The sequence below is a fragment of the Macrotis lagotis genome, chromosome 8 (assembly GCF_037893015.1).
Source record: "Macrotis lagotis isolate mMagLag1 chromosome 8, bilby.v1.9.chrom.fasta, whole genome shotgun sequence".
Taxonomy (NCBI): domain Eukaryota; kingdom Metazoa; phylum Chordata; class Mammalia; order Peramelemorphia; family Peramelidae; genus Macrotis; species Macrotis lagotis.
Genome location: NC_133665.1, coordinates 75,097,760 through 75,121,774, shown reverse-complemented (window position 1 = coordinate 75,121,774; position 24,015 = coordinate 75,097,760).

Here is a 24,015-nt window from a genome sequence, read left to right as displayed (position 1 = left end):
ATAGATTGAGAAGAAATAACCTAAAATTATGGGTCTTCCTGAAGATGCTGATGAGAAAAAAAAACTGGAGTCAATATTACAGGATTTAGTGATGGAAAACTGTCCTAATATCATGGAACCAGAGGGCAAAATCCCTTTACTACAGAAAGGGGTCCCAAAAGGAAAACACCAATGAATAGTGTAGCGCAAATGCAGAACTATCAGATAAAAGAGAAAATCGTAGGATTTTCTAGCTAGAAAGCTAGAAAGAAACAATTTAGATACCAAGGAGCCACTGTAAAAAATAATTTATATACCAAGGAGCCATAGTAAGGATTACATAGGACCTGGAAGCATCAACATATAGGGATCAAAGGGCCTGGAATACAATATTTAAAAAAAGCAAGTGAGCTTGGAATGCAGCCAAGAATCCATTATCCAGCAAAACAGCCTTCTCTCCCAGGCAAAAGATGGACATTTAATGAAATAGGAGACTTCCAACTTTTCCTGATGAGATTACCAGAGATTACCAGAGATCCTGATGAGGTTACTAGAAAATTTGAACTTCAAACAGGACACTCAAGAGACACATGAAAAGGTAAAATTAAAAAAAGGGGAGTAGGGAGGGGTGAAAAAAACTTGTCAAATAATATGAAACTGGCAATATTACTACCTGGAAGAAAGACTTTAACAACTCGAGAATTGTAACTCAATTAAAGAGAATTTAATTATCCAGAAGAGAGGGAAATGCAGAACTTATTTGAGAAACTGTTATCCAGTAAGATGAAACTGGATATAACCTTTCCTGGAAGAAATACTTTAATAACTCTCAATAAATGTAATACTAGTAGAGAGAATAACCAGAAGTGATGGACAATCATGACCTTTCTGTGACTCAGATAGGATTTAAAAACAATACCTCCTTAAAAAGAAGGACATTAAAGAGATGGGGGGATGAAGGAGACTGAATGGGGCAAATCTCATTACATTAAGAGGTACAAAAGACCTATTGCAATAGAGGGGAAGAAGGGAGGAGGTGAGAACAGCCTGAATTTTACTCTCATCAGATTGGCTTAAAGTTAACATACATACTCAATTAAGTTAAGGAATTTATCTTACCTTTAAAGTTTTAAAAGGGGAAAGGGGGAGGGGTAGGAAAGTGGGAATCAACAGAAGGAAAGGAAGGAAGAAGGGACAAAGGGAAAGGGGAAAAGGAGGAGGGTTGTTGGATATAGGAAGGCAAACACACTGAAGGTGGAGGTATTCATAAATAAAGTACAGAGGAATATGGATAAAATGAAAAAAAGGTGAAAATACAAACAGAGGTGAGATAACACAGAGGGCAGTAAAGAGTAATTATAATTTTGAATGTGAATGGGATGAAGTCTCATTTAAAATATAAGCAAATAGCAGAGTGGATTAAAAACCAGAATCCTAAAATATGCTGCTTACAAGAAACTCATCTGAAGCAGAGAGATACATATAGAGTAAAGGTAAAAGGTTGGAACAAACTATATTTTGCTTCAGCTGAAGCAAAAAAAAAGCAGGGGAAGGAATCCTTATCTCAGAAAAAGCAGCTGTAAAAATAGATATTACTAAAAGATATTAGGAAGGAAACTATATTCTTCTAAAAGGTACCATAGGCAATAAAGGAACTTTAATACTGAATATGTATGCACACAATGGGAGAGCATTCACATTCTTAGGGGATAAGTTGAAGGATCTACAGGAAGACATAGAAAACAAAACTCTATGATTGGGAGACCTCAACCTCCTCCTCTCAGATTTACATAAATCTGACTACAAAATAAAACGAAAGAAGTTAAGGAGGTAAATAGATTGTTAGAAAAATTAGACATGATAGACTTATGGAGGAAATTGAATGGGGATAGAAGGGAAATTTCTTTTCTGCAGTACATGCCACTTACAAAATTTGACCATGTATTACAGGATAAAAATCTAATAATCAATTGCAGAAAGGCAGAAATACTGACTATATCTTCCTCTGATCATAAGCAATAAAAATCAAGTGCAATATTTGGCCAAGGAGATATAAACCCAAAACTAATTGGAAACTGAATAACCTCATATTAAAGAATGAGTGGATCAAAAAACAAATTAAAAAAAGAATTAATTATTTTATCCAAAATAATGACAATAATGAAACAACATACCAAAACCTATGGGATACACTCAAGGTGGCTGGCAGGGGATAGATTATATCTTTAAATGTTTACATGAATAAATTAGAAGTGGAAATCAATGAACTAAATATGCAACTAAAAGAATTAGAGAAAGGACAAATTAAACACCCCCAGTTAAATAGCAAATTACAAATTCTAAAAATAAAAGGAGAAATTAATAAAATTGAAATGAAAGCAAGAAAAGTATTGAACTAATAAATAAAACCAACAGCCGGTTTTATGAAAAAAATAAAATTGATAAACCTCTGGTCCATTTGATTAAAAAAAGAAATAAAAAATCAAATTGCTGCTATCATAAATGAAAAAGGTGAACTCTCCACCAATAAAGAAGAAATTTAAGCAAAAATTTGGAATTATTTTGCCCAACTCTAGGCCAATAAATTTGACAATCTAAGTGAAATGGATGAATATTTACAAAAATATATGTTGCCCAGGTTAAATGAAGAGGAAATTAAATACCTAAATAATCCTATCTCAGAAAAAGAAATTCAACAGGTCATTATTAAACTTCCTATGAAATAATATCCAGGGCCAGATGGATTCACAAATGAATTGTATCAAACAATTAAGGAACAAGTTGTTTCAATTTTGTATAAAATCTTTGGATAAATAGGTAAAGACAAACCTCTGCCTAACTCTTTCTATGACACCAATATTGTGTTTATACCTAAACCAGGAAGACTTAAAACAGAGAAAGAAAATTATAGACCCATCTCTCTGTTTATTATAGATGTAAAAATCTTAAATAAAATCTTATCAAAATGACTATGACAAGTTATCACTAGGATAATATATTATGATCAAGTAGGATTTATCCCAGGAATGGAGAGATGGCTCAATATTAGGAAAACTGTTAGTATAATTAATTATATTAATAACAAAACTATCAGAAATCATATGATTTATATCAATAGAAGTTGAAAAAGCTTTAGACAAAATACAGCACCCATTCCTACTAAAAACACTAGAGAGTGTAGGAATGAGCAGATTTTTCCTTAGAATAATAAGCAGTATCTATCTGAAACCATCAACCAGCATTATATGCAATGGGGATAGGCTAGAGGCATTCCCAATAAGATCAGGAATGAAATAAGGATGTCCAATATCACCACTACTGTTCAATATTGTATTAGAAATATTAGCTTCAGCAATAAGAATAGAAAAATTCAAAGTAACTTCAGACAGCACAAAATACCTGGAAGGCTACCTGCCAAGGCAAACTCAGAAACTTTTTGAAAACAATTACAAAACACTTTTCACGCAAATAAAATCAATTCTAAAAACCTGGGAAAATATCAATGGCTCATTGATAGGTTGAGCTAATATAATAAAAATGACAATTCTGGCAAAACTAAACTACTTGTTTAGTGCCCTAACAATCAAAATTCCAAAAGATTACTTTAACAAATTAGAAAAAATTATAAGTAAATTCATATGTAGAAATAAAAAGTCAAGAATTTCCAGGGATTGAATGAAAAACAGTGCAAAAGAAGGTGACTTAACCCTTACCAGATCAAAAATTATATTGTAAAGCATCCGTCATCAAAACTGTCTGGTATTGGCTAAGACATAGAGTGGTGGATCAGAGGACTAGACTAGGTGCAATAGGAGGAAATAGTCATAATATTTTGCTGATTGATAAACCCAAAGAGTCCAGCTATTGTAATAAAAACTCTCTCTTCAATAAAACCGTTTTGAAAATTGGAAGTTAGTATGGAAGAAATTTGGATTAGACCAGCACCTCACACCCTACACCAAGATAAGTATATGCAAGGCAATTTACAGTTGAGGAAAGCAAAGCAATCCATAGTCATATGAAACATTACTGTAAATCATTCCTTATAAAAGGAATATAAATTAAAGCATCTCTGAGGTAATACCTCACACCTCTCATACTGATCAATATGACTAGAAAGGACAATGATCAGTGTAGGAAGAGATGTGGGAAATCTGGATCACTAATACATTGTTGATGGTGTTGTGAACTCATCCAACCTTTCTGAAGAGTAATTTGGAATTATGCCCAAAAGGCAACAATAATGTACATATCCTTTGATCCAGCAATACCACTACTGAGTCTAAACCATGAAGAGATTATGATAAAGGTAAAAACATTACTTGTAAGAAATATTCATAGTAGCCCTAATTGTGGTGGCAAAGAATTGGAAATGAATTGAATGTCCTTCAACTAGGGAATGGCTTAACAAACTGTAGTATATATGTATGTCATGGGACACTATTGTTCTATTAGAAACCAGGAGGGATGGGAATTCAGGGAAACCTGGAAGGATTTGCCTGAACTGATGCTGAGTGACATGAGCAGAACCAGAAAAAACACTGTATAACCTAGCAGCAATATGGGGGTGATGATCAACCTTGATTGCACATTCCATCAGTGCAACAATCAGGCATAATTTTGGCCTATCTGCAATGGAGAAGAACATCTATAACCAGAAAAAGAATTCTGGAGTTTGAACAAAACGCAAAGGCTATTACCTTCAATTTAGGGAGAACAGTTATCTTATTGTGTAATTTTGCTATTATACCTTAGTTTGCTTGCTTAAGGATATGATTTCTCTATCATCACATTCAACATAGATCACAGTACACCATGGAAACAATGTAAAGACTAATAGACTACGTTCGGTGGGGGATGGGGGCAGGGAAGCATGATTGGAAAAAATGTAAAACAAAAAAAAATCTTTCTTAAAAAAACAAAAACATACATTCATCCTCGGAATTCAAAATTAAGCATTACTATAGTTTAGATATAAAAAATATGATTATTAATTAAAATTAAATAGAAAAAACTTTTAAAAAACAGTTCAGTGATCAAGCATAATTCTGAGAGAGCTGTTAAGGAAAATGTCATCCATTGAAAGAGGAAAAAAAACTATGGATTCTGGAATGGAAATCAAAGCATATTGTGTCCCCTTTTTAAATTTTTTTTCTGTGATTTTTTCTTTATTTCTCAAAGTTTTCTCCTCTGAACACTAATTGTCTTTCACTATATGACTAATATGGAAATATTGTAAACATCATTGTATAAGTACAATCTATATCAAATTGTTTGCTGCCATGGTGACAGGTATGGAAGGAGGGTGGTAGAAAAATGTAAAACTCAAATGCTTGCACAAAGATGAATGTTGCATCTTTGCATCTAATTGGAAATTTAAAATTCTCTAAATCTCTACTTATTAGAGCAATGTAATTTTTTTCCAGAGTGATTAAAATGTTTTTATTAATATATTTTAACAAAATGGCATACCTCTCCCATGATGGGAGAGAGGGGCAGGGAAATCCCAACATTTTTTATGCACTTGGAAAGGCTTTGTTCCCGCCCCTTCATGCCAATCATAGACCGGAGTCACAAATCTAATTGATACATTGGTTCCTATAAGTTTCTCCACCCTGATCATTATACTAATGAGCAAGAACAGATAGATCTCTTTGAGCATGTGCAAAGGTGAAGGTTGCTTTTGACCCTTGAAAACCAGTTTTGGGTTTGCCATCTCTGGAATGGGATTAGGAAAACTCCCCAAGTTTTGTGATTGGTTGGGTCTTTCCCCCTTTGTAATGGATTCCCTAAGGGCTCCCCTCTACACCCTAAGAAGATCAACACCCTACATTCCTCACTTTTCTTTTTAATAACTTGGTCCTCACACTTCAGCAGTGTCTTCCTCAAATTAATTCACAGTCCTCATCCTTGATAGTACTGACTTTCCCTATCAATATCTTTACCTCTTCCTTATTAAAACTGTACACCTGTACTAGTTTACTGACAGAATTTATTAACTGGATCATACGTGGGATACACACCCAGGTATTATCCCACTTAGGGCCAATAGTAAGATACTCCATGACTATCTTTCACCATGAACAAGTAAATCAACTCATCCAAAAAATACTAAATAGGTTTGTCCAGGTTTGGATTATCTCCTTTATGACCTTCTCATTGTCATCTATCTTTTTTAGACAATAATTTGCTAAGTTCATTTTATCACAGACTCCTCCTTCTTCAGTCCAAAAGTAGTCTAATACCAGTCTTTGTTGAATAATCACCTCTTGTTACCATGACTTGATCAGTCAGTAAGTCCAAGGCCTTAGCTATGTGATTGGTAATTTTTCCACTATATGTTGGAGTCTTATTAATCTATTCAGGATATAAACTGGGGTTCCATAGCCCCAACTCCCACCCTGTGCCCAGGTAGTAGGCCCTTAAGTCTAGATAACAGTTCCCTGACCAACTCTTTGGACAACTGGGTGTAGGCAATAATCCTTCAACTCCAATAATGTCCATCTAGTGCTAGTTGGTCTTCCAGGAATAGTTTCCAACAAATGAATAATACTGTTCCTTTTTACTTCCAAGGGGCCCTCTTAAATAGGCCATATAACCATCATGATAATAGTACATTTCCAAAGTTGCTGTACCTCCTTCCACTACAAGTTTTTATATCATATCCATGTCTCTAGAAAGGTCTTCCTGGCTCCAAAATCAATCAAAATAAATTCCTGATTTTGTGCCATTGGACCAACCCAAGAATAGCTAATATACCTAATGATGTCCCTTAAATTATTTTTCTTGAAAATGGCCATTTCAGCACTTTCCTTTCAAGTCCATACTAACTCATAATCACAGTTTCCCCAGAACAAATGTCCCAGTGTACAAGAGATCCAGGTAAATATACTGGCCAGTCAGTTGGAAGTCACCCTGAACTGACTCAGTCTTATGTCACCGATATCTCTCTCCTCTGGATCAGAACTCTGCCACAGTGCACTTCTGACCAGGGACTGAGAATCTAGGCCAGACCCAGGGGTACTGTCACCCAAGACCAATTCTCGAACTGATATGAACTATTGCAAATCCAACAGCCACACTAAAAGATGGGCATTGACTTCTGTCAGCTAGACTCTCCTCCCACCTTTACTAATACCCTGTTGTCTAAATCACAGATAGGACTCAATCCCTAGATAGGATATACAGACTCAGGTAGATATAATAATGCCACCCCAAAATCTCCCTCTTTCTCTCTCAAAATGGAAAACATTTTCACCCTGCCTCTCCTCCTCCTTCTTTCCATAAGGAGAAGGGCATAAGTAAGTGTGTCACACTTACAGAGTAAAGGAGAAATTACAGATAAACAATGTACACATAGGTTAGATGGTGGAGATGAACTGGTCCAGTGTCACTCCTCTCTTCTTTTCTCTTCTTGCTTGGAGGCATCCAATGTCCTTCAGCATATTCTGAATTTGTTCCAAAAAGCTCAGGTAGCTAGTTGACTACTTGTATTCTGGTAGAGACACTGCTTAACATCTTATTCAGATCAAAACACATGTTTCCATCACGAAACAATGAGATTCTGTAGCTTATTACAATTTACATTTTGCCTTATTGCCATATTGACACACATACTTCACTTTTAACACAAACTTTTATTAGTATTTTATTACATGAGCAAACTCCCAATGACAATGATCACATTGACTCAAACTTGTAACACATTGTATTGTGATTTTAAATGAGGTTCGGATTTGTTCCTGTAAATGACACTCTCACTGACACTCTTAAAAAATGAAAGTATTTTAATTACACAACACAAGGAGTAGATTGATTACAATAACATCCAATACAGCAAGTAATACATTAAAGACAATGGGTTAGTAATACTATAATCAAAGTAGAAGAAAAAGATAAAGATAACATCACCAATTTGGGGGAGCACCAACTCTGAACAGTCCGTGGCTAGGGGGACCCCAAGTTCTTGTCCAGCCTTTCTGTTAAGTCCCGGTTTGTGAAAGACAGGAAGAAAGAAGGAAAGAGAGAAAGAGAGAGAGAGAGAGAAAGAGAGAGAGAGAGAGAGAGAAAGAAAGAGAGAAAGAAAAGTCCCAGGCAGAATCAATTTTCCATGGGTGAGATTCCCACCAATGCTTGGAGCCTCAGAGTATTTATCAGTGGAGAACAGAGAAGGCTAGATGCTAATTTAGTTGGGAAGGAGTTCCTTTAACAGTAATATGGAAGCAGTTTGAAGACTTCAAGGAAATGCCATAGGGGGCCAGAAGATTTTACTTTGAATAAGGTCAATACTGTGAGAATAGCCAGTTCTCCCCAGTACTACCTGTGTATTCCAAGGAGTGGCTGGCTCCTGGAGTCTTTGGAATGTGGCCAAATCACCTATGGAATGTCCCGGGGTGGGGGGGCGGGGGAGAGATAAATTTGTGAGGAAGGCACATCCTCATATAGGCTTGAGAGAACTTACTTATAAGAAAACTTCATTTTCTTATTCATTTGGCCTTAAGGTCATGAGAAATATATGAGGATGGGACTATAGGAGTAAACTTAATACAAATTTGTTTATAAAAAGTACAAATGCATAATAATAACAATAAAATCATTAATAACAATATAGGAATAGCTAAACTTTTAAAATATCTAGTAGTAATTGCTGATTTAAACAGGAAATCATACCAATGGTGATTAGTATCAGAAGTTACTAAATGAGAGGCCTCCAACTAAACGTCCTGCAACTGTGTGAGTCTGTATTGGATGTTCATTCAAAGCGCCCTGATCAGACTCTAACAGCTTCTTTAGGACATAAGATTGATTAAGTATAGCAATTAAAGGTTGTAAAGATAAAGAAGTATGGGGAAGAGATAACAATTTGGGTACCCAAGTCAAATTCTTGACAACATCTGTATCAGGGGAAAAGTAAAAATCATCACCCTGCCAGTGTAAGAAAGAGATGTTAGTAAAAGATCCAGAAAAGGGAGGTTTCTGAGAGACAGAAGCTAAATCAGCACTATTATTAGAGGTTAAACAAATGTGTTTAGAAGATACTTCATATAACATTGAAAAGTTAGAAAGAGGATAGACAGTTAAGTCACAAAGGTTAGAGGAGTGTGAGAGAAGGCAGGGCTCCAACCGCCTATTCATCATCTCACACAGGATGCCTTTGTTAGTGAAAGTACAGCCCTGTATAGTATAAATTACATTGTCTTGATCTATATAGTTACTATTTATATGTGGTAAAGCAAAATAATCATGTAACACAAAAGGAATCACATGGAATTGACACATCATTTTCCATATATATGAACTTGATAATATACTACAGTCCCACTACACCAAAGGGAGGTACACTAAGCTCGTTCAGGCTTGATCTGTTTCCAATAATTTGCCATATAGGGTAATGCTACATCCCAAATGTTGGTATCTCCTTCTTGTAATAACCTTTGAGCATTATCTTTTGTATTAAAGTGTACATGTTTTGCAAAGAACATTTGGTCCAATTAAACAGGGCACTTATATTAGCATCAATCCGTATATTAGCTAGAATGCTATCATTAAAAACTTGTAAGAATTGGCCTTGGTATTTTAAAGTATTTTGGTGTGGCAGGATCATCATGGGCAACCAATTAGCATTAATTGTCAAAGCTTGAGATGAGATACATCCCGTCCAGCATTGCGCAGTCTGCTGGCCAAGGTCTCAAGATCTATAGAATTTACTATACCCAAACCTGTTCCTGCCCCGCCAAGTAGGGTGTCATACCAGGCTCTTTTAAATATAGTACAAGGCAATAAAGGTGGAAAGAACACACTATAATGAAGTACAATTTTGTGCTGAGCAATAGAGGCATTAATACATGATTTTGGGACATGAACAACAGATGGAGGATGATCGGTGGGTGGTGTTTTGGGCAATAATAATGAATAATGTACTGAAGTATCGCGATTGGTTATTACAGAAGCATTGACACAAAACAAATATTGATTATTAAGGGGAATAGTTATACTAAGGGTGGAGTTATTTATATTCCATGTAGTACAATTTTCAGTTAATCTTTGTCTTATTACTTTATCCTGTAATGTTGGGAGCGTAAAGTGGAGAGGAGTAATACAACATGAGATATTAACCAATGAAGAGATAAGAATAGTTATAGGAGAAGCTCCTGTTAGGAGGGCAGACATAGGTAATGGGGCTCTATAGAATTTAGCATCAGTAGTAGACCAATTAGCAATAGTCCAATTAGCAATATTACATTTGCTGTATGCAGGACAGATGAAATCTCCTTGTTGTCTAGATTTAGTGGCATATTTCCATGTCAACTGGATCTGGATTCCTGAATTTGCTAGTTGAGCTCCCAGAGTCCAAGTCTGTGTTTCAGTATAAAGGCAGAGCCTATGAGACTCTTAATTCTGAATAAACATGTTGGTTAATGGAATGTATTACCAAGAGTTACCTCCTGAATAACAAACAATAACTGTGTTGTTATTCCCTTGAGCTATTAACTCAGTTGGCCTAGGAGCTTCTGTAGGATGTCTTTTTATCCATACTTTAGTTCCTGGGATTATCTTCTCAGGTACCCAGTGTATTTCAGTTTAGCTACCATATCCTTGATCCCCTCTGGTAATTTTATCAGGGGATTGATTTCTTTTTATCCAGTGTCCAATGAAGTATGGTAATACAACCATCTGACATATCTTCTCCCTGGTCTTACAGAAGTAGGTTTCAGACACATAGGGATTATGTAAACAAACTGTAATTTCTCCTCTATAATCATTATCTATCACTCCTCCTAGTACATGCACTTGTGCCTTATTGGCCAAGCTGGATCTAGAGAATAGCTGACCATAATATCCAGTAGGTAGTTTGACCCCAATACTGGTATTACATAATAATTGTCCTTGAGGTTTTGTTTCCACATCATGCACTACATATAAATCATAACCTGCGGACCCAAGTGAGGCCCTCCAAGGTTCCCTAGCATTGTTATGAAATTTCCACCATTGTGCGGTAGGAATGTTAGATGCTTTCCTTATTTGTAAGTTAGGAGTCATCATTCTGGACAATGGAGTAGCTTCTCCATCAGCCAATGGTCTACAATTCAATTGCTTCAAAGGTTCAAATAGATTTTCCTTCCATTTATTCAAATTATTGCCTGCTAATTTTTTCCTCAACTTTTCTTTCAATAGGCCATTCATTCTTTCAATAGGTCCAGCTGCCTGTGGATAATAAGGAATGTGATATATCCATTTGATATTATTATACCCACAGTAAATATCAATTTCTTTTCCTTTAAAATGAATTTCATTATCACTTTGGATTTGCATGGGGGTGCCATAATATAAGGAAATAATATCAATAGTCTTACAAGTATTCTTTTGAGTTGCTCATCTATATGGGCAAGCAATTAATATTCCTGAATAGGTGTCTACACAAGTACAGGCATATTGGCACCCTTGATTTAGAGGCAATGGGCCTATATAATCTATCTGCCAAATTTCGGCAGGCAAAGTGCTTCCAGCCAATTCTCCAGTCACAGTCCGAGGTACAGAGCACTGACTGAAGAGCTAACATTGGGAGCACTCTGGAGTTATCTGTTTAAAAATATCTAAGGGAATATTAATTCCTCTAGCCAATGCCCACCTGTAAGATTCAAGAGCACCAAGATGACCTGCAGTAATGTGAATCCATTTTCCCAGTATCAAATCGTCCCTATTCTCCAGGGGCATCATTTGCAGGGATTTTTCTTCTGCTTTTAAGAGTTCATCAGCTTGGGCATTGTACTCACGTTCCAGAGTGTCCACACACTGGCATGGGTATCTACATGAAAGACTGAGACATTAGTATACTGGACCCAAATACATTTATGTTTCCACATTTCATAAGCCCAAACTTGTTTCCCATAAAAATTCCATTTTTTTTGCATGTCACATGGTCATCTAAGTGGTCAGGCCATTTGCCACTACCCAGGTGTCAGAGGAAAAAGAAAATATGACATTGTTTCCCCTTCTCCTATTTCAATATTTGACATACAGCCATCAGTTTTGCCCACTGACTGCTTTCCTGTTCTTTCTAAAATATTATTTGTTACAGCCTTCCAATGCCTAATTTGTCCTAAATATTCAGCAGAGCTACCAGTTCACCAAGTGTGTTTCTTTTGTTCAGTACTCAAGGCATTAAATCCTTAATTACATTTGACTGGTGAAACTGCCTTAAGGGGTAGTGGTCAGTGGGACTGCACTGAGGTTAATTCAGATACTTTCTCAGGCAGGGGAAAGACACCAGAGTCTCATGGTTTAGTTCTGTATGTACCATTTCCATTTAATTATACTGGACTTCTGTGAATGTCCTATCATATGAGAGATCAGAGTCTCCATTTATCCAGCTCATAATAGTTATTTGGGGACTTAACAAAACTTCATGATTTAAAGGGAAACTGTTCCATTTCTACTAATGCCCAATATGCAGCTAGCAATCATTCAAAAGGAGTATAGTTCTCTCCCACACATAGCAGTCTAATATATTAAAAAAAATTTTAATTGCTCCAATCACCCTTAAGAACACATCTCAATTTAGTACAAATCTGAGTTGCCCAATCCCAGAAGTAATTCCATAACTTATTAGTTGATTCATAGCTCTCTATGTTCTTTCCTACTTTACATTGATTTTAAATCAATTTTCAAAACTTCCAAAACCAACATCTTATTCATACAAAGTCAAACTTACTCATACCTTCATTCTACATGCTTTAACTTTCATAAATTAAAAAGAACTCAAGTTCTCTGTGCCTCTTCATTTTTCTTTACACCCCTTTCATTATTCTCTTCACAGGTTCTTAAATCCAGTATTCAGACTACACAACTTGCATTTTCTCTCAACATACTATCTAAGCATATATCAGACTTCATTCACCCCTTCCTCTTCTTCTTCTTTTATTTTAACACATACTGTTCAGGACCAGATCCAATGATTTATTTAAAACCTTACTTTTGCATCTAAATAGGCATAGTTCTATTTACAAATTCTTGGGCAAGATTTTTTCAATGTCCCTAATTCCCTTGTATACTTAAAATTTTACAGATTGTGATGGTCCTTGTACTGTTGCAAGAATAATTTTTCATCAGGTAAATTGAGAGTTATACCCCTTAAAATGTATTAATATGTACTTTGGGAGAAAAAGAACAATCATCACTGAGTACTCCTTATTTGGGTAATTGGCCTACCTTCATCATTATTTTAACTTGTTTTACCTAAATTTCTTTTTTTTTAAATATACTAGGATTGCCATCCATCAAAGAGGTCTTGCCCCAGTTTCAAAACAAAACAAAACAGAACAAAGAACTAAACTTTAGTAATTAATTAACCTTTTGAGAGACCAAGAATTAGACTGACCAGCAGCATGTTCATCACTCCTATATCGAGATTTATTGCCATCAGTATATGTGTAGTTGCCTAAGTTCTTCAGTTGGGAGATTTTGTCCAAAACTTCTGCCAGAGGCTTGCCTGCTTCACTAAGAAGCAATATCATTCCAAGGGGGCACCCTCTGGATTAAGGTATTATAAGCGGGCTGCTCCAACTAAAACCAAATCATATGTATCTGCATCCCCCACCATAGTATGAACTTTCTTTTTATCAATCTCCCTCTTTTCTTCTTTTTTTATATATATTTACCCCTGTAAATCAATCAATTCTTTCTCCATTTGAACTTTCTCTTCCTCCTTCTTGTCCAAAGCCTGACATAACTGCAAATGCCATTCATCTCCTTTCCCTTTTCTATGGTAATTTTACTTAAGCACTTAGTAAGTTGGCCAGGCTTTCCATCTCTAAAGCAGCTTTCCCAATTTTCACAGGAGCCTGTGTTTTGAGCCCAAACCTTTGCTAAAGAAGAAAAGGTGGGTTTCTCCCATCCTGGTACTTCGACAGGGACGGGGGTCTCTATACTTTTCTTAAATAGCATTTGCATAACGAATCCTACCGACTACGCCAATTTATGTATTGTGATTTTAAATGAGGTTCGGATTCGTTCCTGCAAATGACACTTTCATTGACACTCGTAAAAAATGAAAGTATTTTAATTACACAACACAAGGAGTAGATTGATTACAATAACATCCAATACAGCAACTAATACATTAAATACAATGGGTTAGTAATACTATAATCAAAGTAGAAAAAAAAGATAAAGATAACATCACCAATTTGGGGGAGCACCAAATCTGAACAGTCCGTGGCTGGGGGGACCCCAAGTTCTTGTCCAGCCTTTCTGTTAAGTCCCGGTTTGTGAAAGAAAGGAAGAAAGAAGGAAAGAGAGAAAGAGAGAAAGAGAGAGAGAGAGAGAAAGAGAGAAAGAAAAGTCCCAGGCAGAATCAATTCTCCATGGGTGAGATTCCCATCAATGCTTGGAGCCTCAGAGTATTTATCAGTGGAGAACAGAGAAGGCTAGATGCTAATTTAGTTGGGAGGGAGTTCCTTTAACAGTAATATGGGAGCAGTTTGAAGACTTCAAGGAAATGCCATAGGGGGCCAGAAGATTTTACTTTGAATAAGGTCAATACTGTGAGAATAGCCAGTTCTTCCCAGTACTACCTGTGTATTCCAAGGAGTGGCTGGCTCCTGGAGTCTTTGGAATGTGGCCAAATCACCTATGGAATGTCCCGGGGTGGGGGGGGGGGGGAGTAAATTTGTGAGGAAGGCACATCCTCATACATGCTTGAGAGAACTTACTTATAAGAAAACTTCATTTTCTTATTCACACAAACATTCCACATCTTGGTTTTAAGAGTACCCAGCATCTAGTTCAAAATAAAATAATTTTAACCTTTGTTCTCATTATAATAATGACTCAAACATCCTTAACCAAAATGAATTTTTTCCCCAAATATCCCCATTTTTTCCTTTTCCTGGTGTACTTAGCTCATACTTCTTTCCTTAAACTAGAATTTGAAACTGTAATTTTCCTAAGAATTTCCCTTTCTTCTTAGCTAAATATTCCCTCTAACACAAAAACTAAGGAAACTTAATTCCCATCTTATCATGTAGCTGATAGCAGGTATCAGAGCCTGACACCTAACACATCTAAGGTTTCTCTGGCTATTAGATCTAACTCACCTAAAACTTCTTTTTCTGGATCTATAAAGATCCACAACATTAAAGGAAAATTCCTTTATAGATAAAAGTATTGAAGTCCAGTGTCCAAGCAGAAGTCATATAGATAAGACCTGGCCTTAGGCCAGATTTATTCTTCCAGGTGAGACATTATCCAAATGTCATTTTTGGGGAAATCAAGTCAAAGGGGTTCAACCTCAGCCATACTGAGGAGCATCCACTTAGGCTGCCCATCCCTGTTACCTGACATCTTTAAGAACAATGCGGCTGGCTAGGTGGCACAGTGGATAGAGCACCAACCCTGGAGTCAGGAGTACCTGAGTTCAAATCTGGCCTCAGACACTTAATAATGACCTACCTGTGTGGCCTTGGGCAAGCCACTTAACCCCATTTGCCTTCCAAAAAAAAAAAAACCCTAAAAAAATAAAAAAGCAATGCTAATTAAAACACCTCTGAAATGTTGTCTCATACCTATCAGATCGGCTAACATAACAGGAAATGAAAATAACAAATTCCAGAGTGAATGTGGAAAAATTGAAAATGAATGCACTATTGGAAGTGTTGGGAGCTAGTTCAAACATCATGGAAAATAATTTGGAACTATACCAAAAGGACAATAAAATTGTGCATATCCTTTCATCCATCAATAACTCTTAGGTTTATATCTTGAAGTGAAAATGTTCAGAACAATTCTTTTTGTGGTGGTAAAGAATTGGAATTCAAGGAGATGCTCTATATTGAAAAATGGCTGAAATAATTACAGTATGTCATTGTGATTAAATGCTTTTGTGTATAAGAAATGACAAGGAGGATAGCTTCAGAAAAGCCTGGAAAGATTTATATGAACTGATGAAAAATGAAGTGATAAAAGCAGAACATTGTACATAGTAACAATAATATCATAAAGTTGATCAACTATGAAAGATTTAGCTACTTTTGTCAAGAGAGTGACCCAGTACAATTCCAAAGGACACATAACAAAAAATGATAGCAACTTCTAGGGAGAGAACTAATAAATTCTATATGCAGATAAAAGAATAATTTTTAAAAAAGATATTCAGCTTTTTTGTTTGATTTTGTGTTTTCTTTTGTAAGATTGATAAATGAAAATGATTTGCATGAGCTCAAGGTTAAAATTAAAACCAAATTGCTTGTTATGTCCAGGAATGAGGGAGGGGAAAAAAGGAGATAATAATTTGAAATTCAGCTTTAAAAATGAACATTAATATTTTTACCTTTAATTGGAAATTATTTAATTCTATATGTTTGTGATTGAGAGTGTATACATGATCTCTCTCTCTCTCTGTATATATATATATATATATATATATATATATATATATATATATATATATAATTAGCATGCTGTCTTATTACTGAACTATTTTCTCCTGTGGTGGTATCCTCTAAAAACTTAATCTAACATTAAGAAACCACCAAAAGGACTAAATGACTGGGCACTTTACACTTTATCCATTCCCTATCACTAAAGAACCCCATTGCTCTGAATTCAGGAATATGGTGCAGTCCTGTAAAACCTGGTCCATACTTCCAAAAAAAAAAAAATAGCTTCCCCTTAATTCATGGTTTTCTTTTCATTAAACAGTAATCTCAGAGCCCAGGTGATAGATTATTTCAAATTTAGACTATATATTTTCTCATTTCTAAGTGTCTCTCAAACGGGAAGAGAAATGCTTATAAATCACATATGTGGCAGGTGGTTATTTACTACACTCTGGAGAAATGCTAACTAACACTAATGACTCACAGGCCATTTTGAACAATTTTCTTAAGGAAGGATTAAGTATAAATTTATAACTACCCTCATACATTCTAAAGAGTCTGTCAAATCAGAACATAAGTAATTTTATTGGATCCCTGAATCACCATTGCATATACAAAGTTTCACATACTACAGAGACAACTTAGTAAAAGATTAGGAAGATTGTAATAACATTTAATGGATGATAATTCATTTAAATGTAAGGTATATATTTCTAGTCCCTGCTTTAAAATTGATCAAGCTTATGCAATGTATCTTTAATAATTTCTTCAGGAAAATCTTTGTAATCTAACTAATATCATATGATGCTTTAAAAAAAAAACAATGAACACAAAATAAGTCAACTGGATAATGCTATAGTTACTTGGTGAGCCAGCAATGAATATGTTAGTTAACTTCAGGTTTTGTTTTTCTGCTTGCTGTGACCTTGAGAAATATGAAGATTTTCTCAAGCCTAATTATGAGGTTGCTAGTTAAGATTCCATTATTATGATGAAAAAAAACATCTAGAAATCCTGACCAAAAAAAGGAGAAATAAAGCTGAATTATATTATCTACTTTTGACCTCATAATTTTATATTTTCACCTTACAATAAAGAACAGTCATTAAGTAATACTCTTTAAAAAACTACCAAGATAGAAAATGAAATTAAAAACAATTTTCTCCTATTGAAATATTTATTTAAATATTTGCATGTTTTCTTTTGTGGTTTCAACATAGATTTGTTTATTTTTCTCTCTTTATTTTATATTTTAGTTAACATTTTCCTTTTTAATTTTTAATATTTTATTTACTTTTTCCAACTACATGCAAAGATAGTTTTCAACAAACATTTTTGTAAGGTTTTGAGTTCCACATTCTTCTACCACTCTCCTTACCCTCCTCCCTCCCATGGCAGTGAACAACCATGTATAACTTGTTCATGTACTCTTGTGCTTAAAATATTTCCAAATTAGTGATGTTGTGAAAGAGAAAATAGAGCTGGGGGGGGACCAGGATAAAGAAAGAAAAATAATTTCTTTCATATTTACAGTTATGATTTCTAACTTCATTTCCCTCCATGCTATTTTCCTCCATTTAAACTTTTCTCTTTCCTTTTCCCTTATCAGTCCTCACCAATGTTTAACTTCTGATTGCTGCCCCTTGATTAACTCTTCATTCTATTCATTCTTTTCCCTTTCTTCTCCTTTCCCCTTTTACTTTTCTTTATAACTTTTAATAAATTTTATTTTATCTTTACTTTTGTTTTCACCCTTCCTTTCATCAGTCCCTTCTTCCCTTCCCCCCTTCCCTCCTGTTTCCCTGTAAGGTAAGATACATTTTTGATTATCCTTCATTCTTGAAGAAGACCATGACATAAGAGAGGTGATGCCATGACATGAATATGAACTTAATTTTACTGAGGAAGTGCTGTGATAAGTCACCATCCGCATTTTATCCTCCAGGATCATCTGGGTGTAATGGCAAGATATGTTAAGATGGCTGAAGAAGATAATAAATGTTAAATACTTGCCCAAGGTCACACAATTAGTAATTGTCAAGTGTCTGAGGTCAAATTCAAACTCCCTTTCTCCTGAATGTAGGGCTGGTGCTCTATCCACTATGCCATCTAACTGTCCAATTGAGAATGTATTTTATTAACTCTTTCATTTAAATTTTTGAGAGAAAGTCAGGGCTCATAGCCTCCCTTCTTTCCCTTTACATAATAAGTCTTCACATGATACTATTTGTCCTCTAATGCCTTGTTGTTCCCTAATATAATCCTTATTTTCATGTCTTGATTGTTTTAAACATGTCTTGTACACACAACCTCTTTCAAGATATTCTTATTGTATGTGTACTAATAGAAGTGCAGTTCTCAAGAGATGAATGAGGGAGGCAGTGTGGGTACACAGGTTATTCTAACAGCCATGACACAAATCATTTCCAAGTAAACCACCACCTGGACAATCTCAGGAGCTGGCAAGCTGCCCTTAGAGATAAAGGTGTGCCGGAGTCCTTGGGAGCTGGATATTCTGCCCCACAGACCAAGGGCACTAGACACAGCTGTGTTTTACCACCTCTTCCCCAGCATAGCCCCTTGTCCTATAATGCAAGATGCTGCACATACACACATCTTTTGTAACTGCCCCCAATTACCTCATTTTCTTTCTTCTACCCTGGAAGACCTAACAGTATATATGTAATAGCTAAGCAGTAATAAAATTGAGTTGGAGGCATAAGGAAGTAGTGGATTGACTCTTTATTCTCAGCTCCCCTCCAGGAGGGAGGTCTCAGCTGTGGGCCCCAAGGAAGCAAGCCACAACAAGGCAGAGCCAAGAAGGGAAAGTGAAGGCAGAAAATTCCGGAAGCTATTCCTCAGACCACTTCAAATTCCTTAAGGTTCTGAATCTAACCAAATTCTAGAGTGATAGAACACATAAGAAGCCTCAGGGAAACGATTTTCTAGCTCAAGATAATGTGGAGGATCCCCAGGAAAAGTCTGTTCCACTGGGGTTGGAATGGTCCTAAACAAAGTCCAGGTCATGCTGGCTGCAGTGGACCAAATCAAGTCCAACAATCTAGGAACAGCCCATGGGGTACCTGAGTACCTGGGGGTACTTGAGTACATGGATGAGTGATTTCAAGACCTGTTAGCCCAGGGATTGCCAAGGAGAATTTGGAAGGTCAGTGGGAAAACTGTGCTGCACCAGAGTGAGCATGAAACTCAGTTCATTGCAGGCCTCAGTATAGCGCTGGTCTCAGAACCTTTGGAGTCACACAGTAGTGGTTTTCACAGTGCTCAGTGCACAGATAGTAAGGAAATTGGGGGAGACTACAGAGATCTCTCCACTCTCCCTTGAGCAGGAATCTGTTGCATTTGGCCCATACTAAGATCCAACTTGCAGTCTGGGGCCCCATATTGCCATAGCAGAGCAGTGAGCTCCCTCACAGTTCTAGGGCAGAGGGAAATGATTGTCAACCTCCACAGACCAGAGTAAAGGGCAGGAGAGCAGTCATAGTCTCTCATGAGACCTTGAAGGAATTGAGGGCCCAGGGGCAGGGTGTCCCCAAAACCCACAAAAGCTTGGGAAAGTGAACTTTTTGCCCTAGAAGAAGAGTCCCACTTTAACAATTCATAAGATGGGGAAATAAGCCACAAATAGAAGAAAAATAATCTGACAATAGAAAATTACTTTGGTTCCATGGAAGACTAAAATATACACTCAGAAGATAATAAAATCAAAGCTTCTGTATATAAAGCCTCCAAGAAAAATAAGAATTGGGCTCAGGCTATGGAAGAAATCAAGGAAGATTTTGAAAATCAAATAAGGGAGGTCGAGGAAAAATTAGGAAGAGAAATGAGAGTGATGCAGCAAAATCATAAAAATCTAGTTAGAGCTTGGTAAAGGAGATACAAAAATACTAAAGAAAATAACATCTTAAAAATCAGTTTAGGTAAAATGGGAAAAAAACGCAATCCAAAAGGTCAATGATTAAAAGAATATCTTAAAAAAACAAATGGTCAGATAGAAAAGGAGATTTAAAAAAAAAAACCTCTGAAGAAAATAACCTCTGAAGCAAAACCTCTGAAGAAAATAATTCCTTCAAATGTTGAATGGAGCTAAGGAAAACTGATGACTGTGAGAAATCAAGAAACAATAGAACAAAATCAAAATGTGAAAATCTCATTGGAAAATGTGAAATATCTCATTGGAAAATAACTGACCTCAAAATCAAAAAAGATTCAGTGGAGAAAATTTAAAAAGTATTGGGTTACCTGAAAGTCATGACCTGTCAACTTCATTTTTCAAGAAATTCCCCAGAAAATTGCCCTGATATACCAGAAACAGTGGGTAAAATAGAAATTGAGGCAATCTACTGATCATTTTCTGCATGAGATACTAAAATAAAAATGTTCCAGGAATATTATACCTAAATTCTAGAACTCCCAATCAAGGAGAAAATATAACAATCATTCAGAAATAGACAATTCAAACATCATGGAGTTACAGTGAGGATTGCACAGGATTTAACAATGTCTACATTAAGTGCTAGTAGGACTTGGAATATGATTTTCTGGAAGGCAAATGAGCTTGGATTATAGCCAAGAATGAATTAATCAGGAAACCTGAACATACACTTTCAGGGAAAAAAATGAACATTTTGTGAAATAGGGGACTTTCAAACATTCCTGTTGATACAACTTGAACTGAACAGAAAGTTTGCTCCAAGCATACAGATGGTAGATGGGAATAGAAAATTATGATGGATTTAATGATTTTGAACTGCTTGTATTCCAACATAGAAAGATGATACTAATAACTCATATGAACTTTCTCATTTATTAGAGTAGTTAGAAGGAACATATATAAACAAGGCATAGGAGGGACCTGAATATGGAGATTTAATATATTATAAAGATGTAGTTAATGGCAGAGAAAAGAATATAATGGGAGAATTGGAGAGGAGAAGCTGAATGAATTAAGATATTTCAAGTAAAAGAGGCAAGAAAAAGCTTTTGCAATGGAGTGGAAGGGGAGAAGATGGGGAATTATTTTTCCTTCATTTTCATTGGAAGTGACTCAGAGAAGAAATAACATACACACTGAATAGGGGATTGAAATCTATCTTATCCTAGAAGAAAAAGGGAGAAGAAAGGTATGGGAGAAAAGGGACAAGGGGAGGGAACGGGGTATAGATGATAGAAGACAAGGAAGATCCTAGGAGAGTGTAGTCAGGCACAAGATACTTTTGAGGAGGGATAAGGTGAATAGAAAGATCGAATGGAATAAATGGAGGTAAGGAGGAATAAGATGGAGTGAAATATACACTTAGTAATATATACTGTGGGAAAAAATATTGAAGCAACTTCTCTGATGGACTTATGATAAAGAATGTTATCCATTCTAGAGACAGAGGTGATAAGAACTCAACACAGACTGAAGTACACTTTTTCTCTCTCACTTTATTTTTCTTAAGTTTTCTCTTTCTGGGGAAAGGGAATTAAATTTACTTTTGTAACAAAATTACTGTAGTAATGTGAAAATAAATAAAAAGGATTTATTTATTTATAAGGAATACCACCTCACTTATCTCACATCCATAGCCTCTGTCCAAGTACCCACCCCTCAAATTTCCCCTTAGAAATACAATTCACAAGAGATGTAAACATCATCAAATAATAATCAACTTATATCTCAACCTCTGTCCAAGTACCCTGTATGGAAATACAATCCTTATTAGCTAAAGAATTACGTAAATCAAAATAACTAAAGAGCTTAAAGCTTGATCACATCTCAGGCAATTTATATACATTCTTTTTGTCTAAATATGCTCCTTTCAATTGTCCTAAGAGAAATACAGTTCTCAGGAGTTAAATGATATTTTCCAACCACTTTCCCTTTCCCTTTTTATGCACTTCTTGAGTCTTATATTTAAGATCAAATTTTATGTTCACTTCTGGCCTTTTTATTAGGTAAGTTTGAAAGTACTCTATTTCCCTTAGAATCCATCTTTATGCTGAATTGTGTAGGGGAGTTGATTCTTTGTTGTAATCAAAGATCTTTTGCCCTACAGATCATATTCCAAGTATTCTGGTATATTGATATCAAAGCTGATAAATACTGCATAATTCTTACTGTGGTTCCTTGGTGTTTAAATTGCTTCTTTTCTCTGCTTAAAATATTTTCTCTTTTAGCTAAGAATTCTGAAATTTGGTTACAGTATTCACTTGAGTTTTTAATTTTGGAATCTCTTTCTGGGATTTATCAATGGATTCTGTTATCTTGTTTGAGGGCAGTTATCCTTGATAATTTCCTGCATGATACTACCCAGGCTTTTTTTTCTGATCAAGGTTATCAGGTAGATGAATAATTCATAAGTTTTCATTTCTGGATCTATTTTCCAGGTCAATTGCTTTTCTTAAGATGTACTTTACATTCTCTTCTAATAGTTCTTTTGGTTCTGTTTTGTGTTTTTTTGTTTATTTAACTGATATTTCATTTTATTTTTCCAATTACATGCTATGAAAGCTTTTCAAAATTTATCAATATACATATGCATATTTAAGTTATATAATTTTCTTCAACCGTCCCTTCCCAAAAATCAGGTTAATGTTATACATACATATTTACAATCAATATGTTTAAAGATTAATCTTTTTGGAGTGAGGAATTAGGATTAAAGGGGAAAAAATAAAGAAATAAAAACAGAAATTTTTAAAAAGTGAATAAAGTATTCATTCAGATTCTAGGGGTTTCTCTTGTGTTTTATTTTGTTTTGTTTTTTCTTGCTCTGGATGGGAATAGTATTTTTCACTGCTAGTCTTCTAAATCAGACTTTATTTGTGTGAGAAGTGCTTTGTAAATACTCTAACACATATTGGTTTGTCTTGGAATGTAGATTCCCAAGTATTTAATATTGTCTGTTATTACTTTAAATGGATTTGCTCTTGCTCTTGCTCTTGGACTTTGTAATTTTTCTATAGAAATAAAAATGATTTATGTGGGTTTCTTTTATAGCCTGCTTTTTGCTGAATTTGTTGGTTGTTTAAAGTATTTTAGAAGAGTTTCTCAGATTTTTTAAGTATACCATATCATCTACAAAGAGTGAAAGTTTTGCTTTCTCACTGAAAATTCTAATTCTTTTAATTTCTTTTCTTACTACTAAGGCTAATATTTCTTTTCTATAATTGCAATTTTTTCATACACATATAATGAAGCTTTTTTCAACATTCATCCACAAGAATATGAATATTTTTAAGTTACATAATTTCCTTCCACCTTCCCTTCCCACCCCACTCCCTTTAGGGTTGAACAATGAGGAGAATATAAATATTTGTATTATTATATAAACATTTGTGTTAAACTTCTTTGCAGATTAGCTATTCTTGGTATGAGGAATTAGGATTAAGGGAAAGAAATACATAAGGGAAATTTTTGAAAAAGTGAATGTAGTGTTCATCTGATTCTGAAGGGTTTTTTTGGTTGGTTTGTTTTGTTTTGCTTTTCTTCTTCTAAATGGGGGATAGCACTGTTGATGGCCTGTCTAATAGAGTTTCCCTAGCTGTCTGAACTGCTGAGAAGACCTACATCCATCAAGATTGTTCAACTCACAATATTGTTGTGCTCCCTTTGCTCACCATTAGAACCTGCAAATTATTCCATGATTCTATAGAG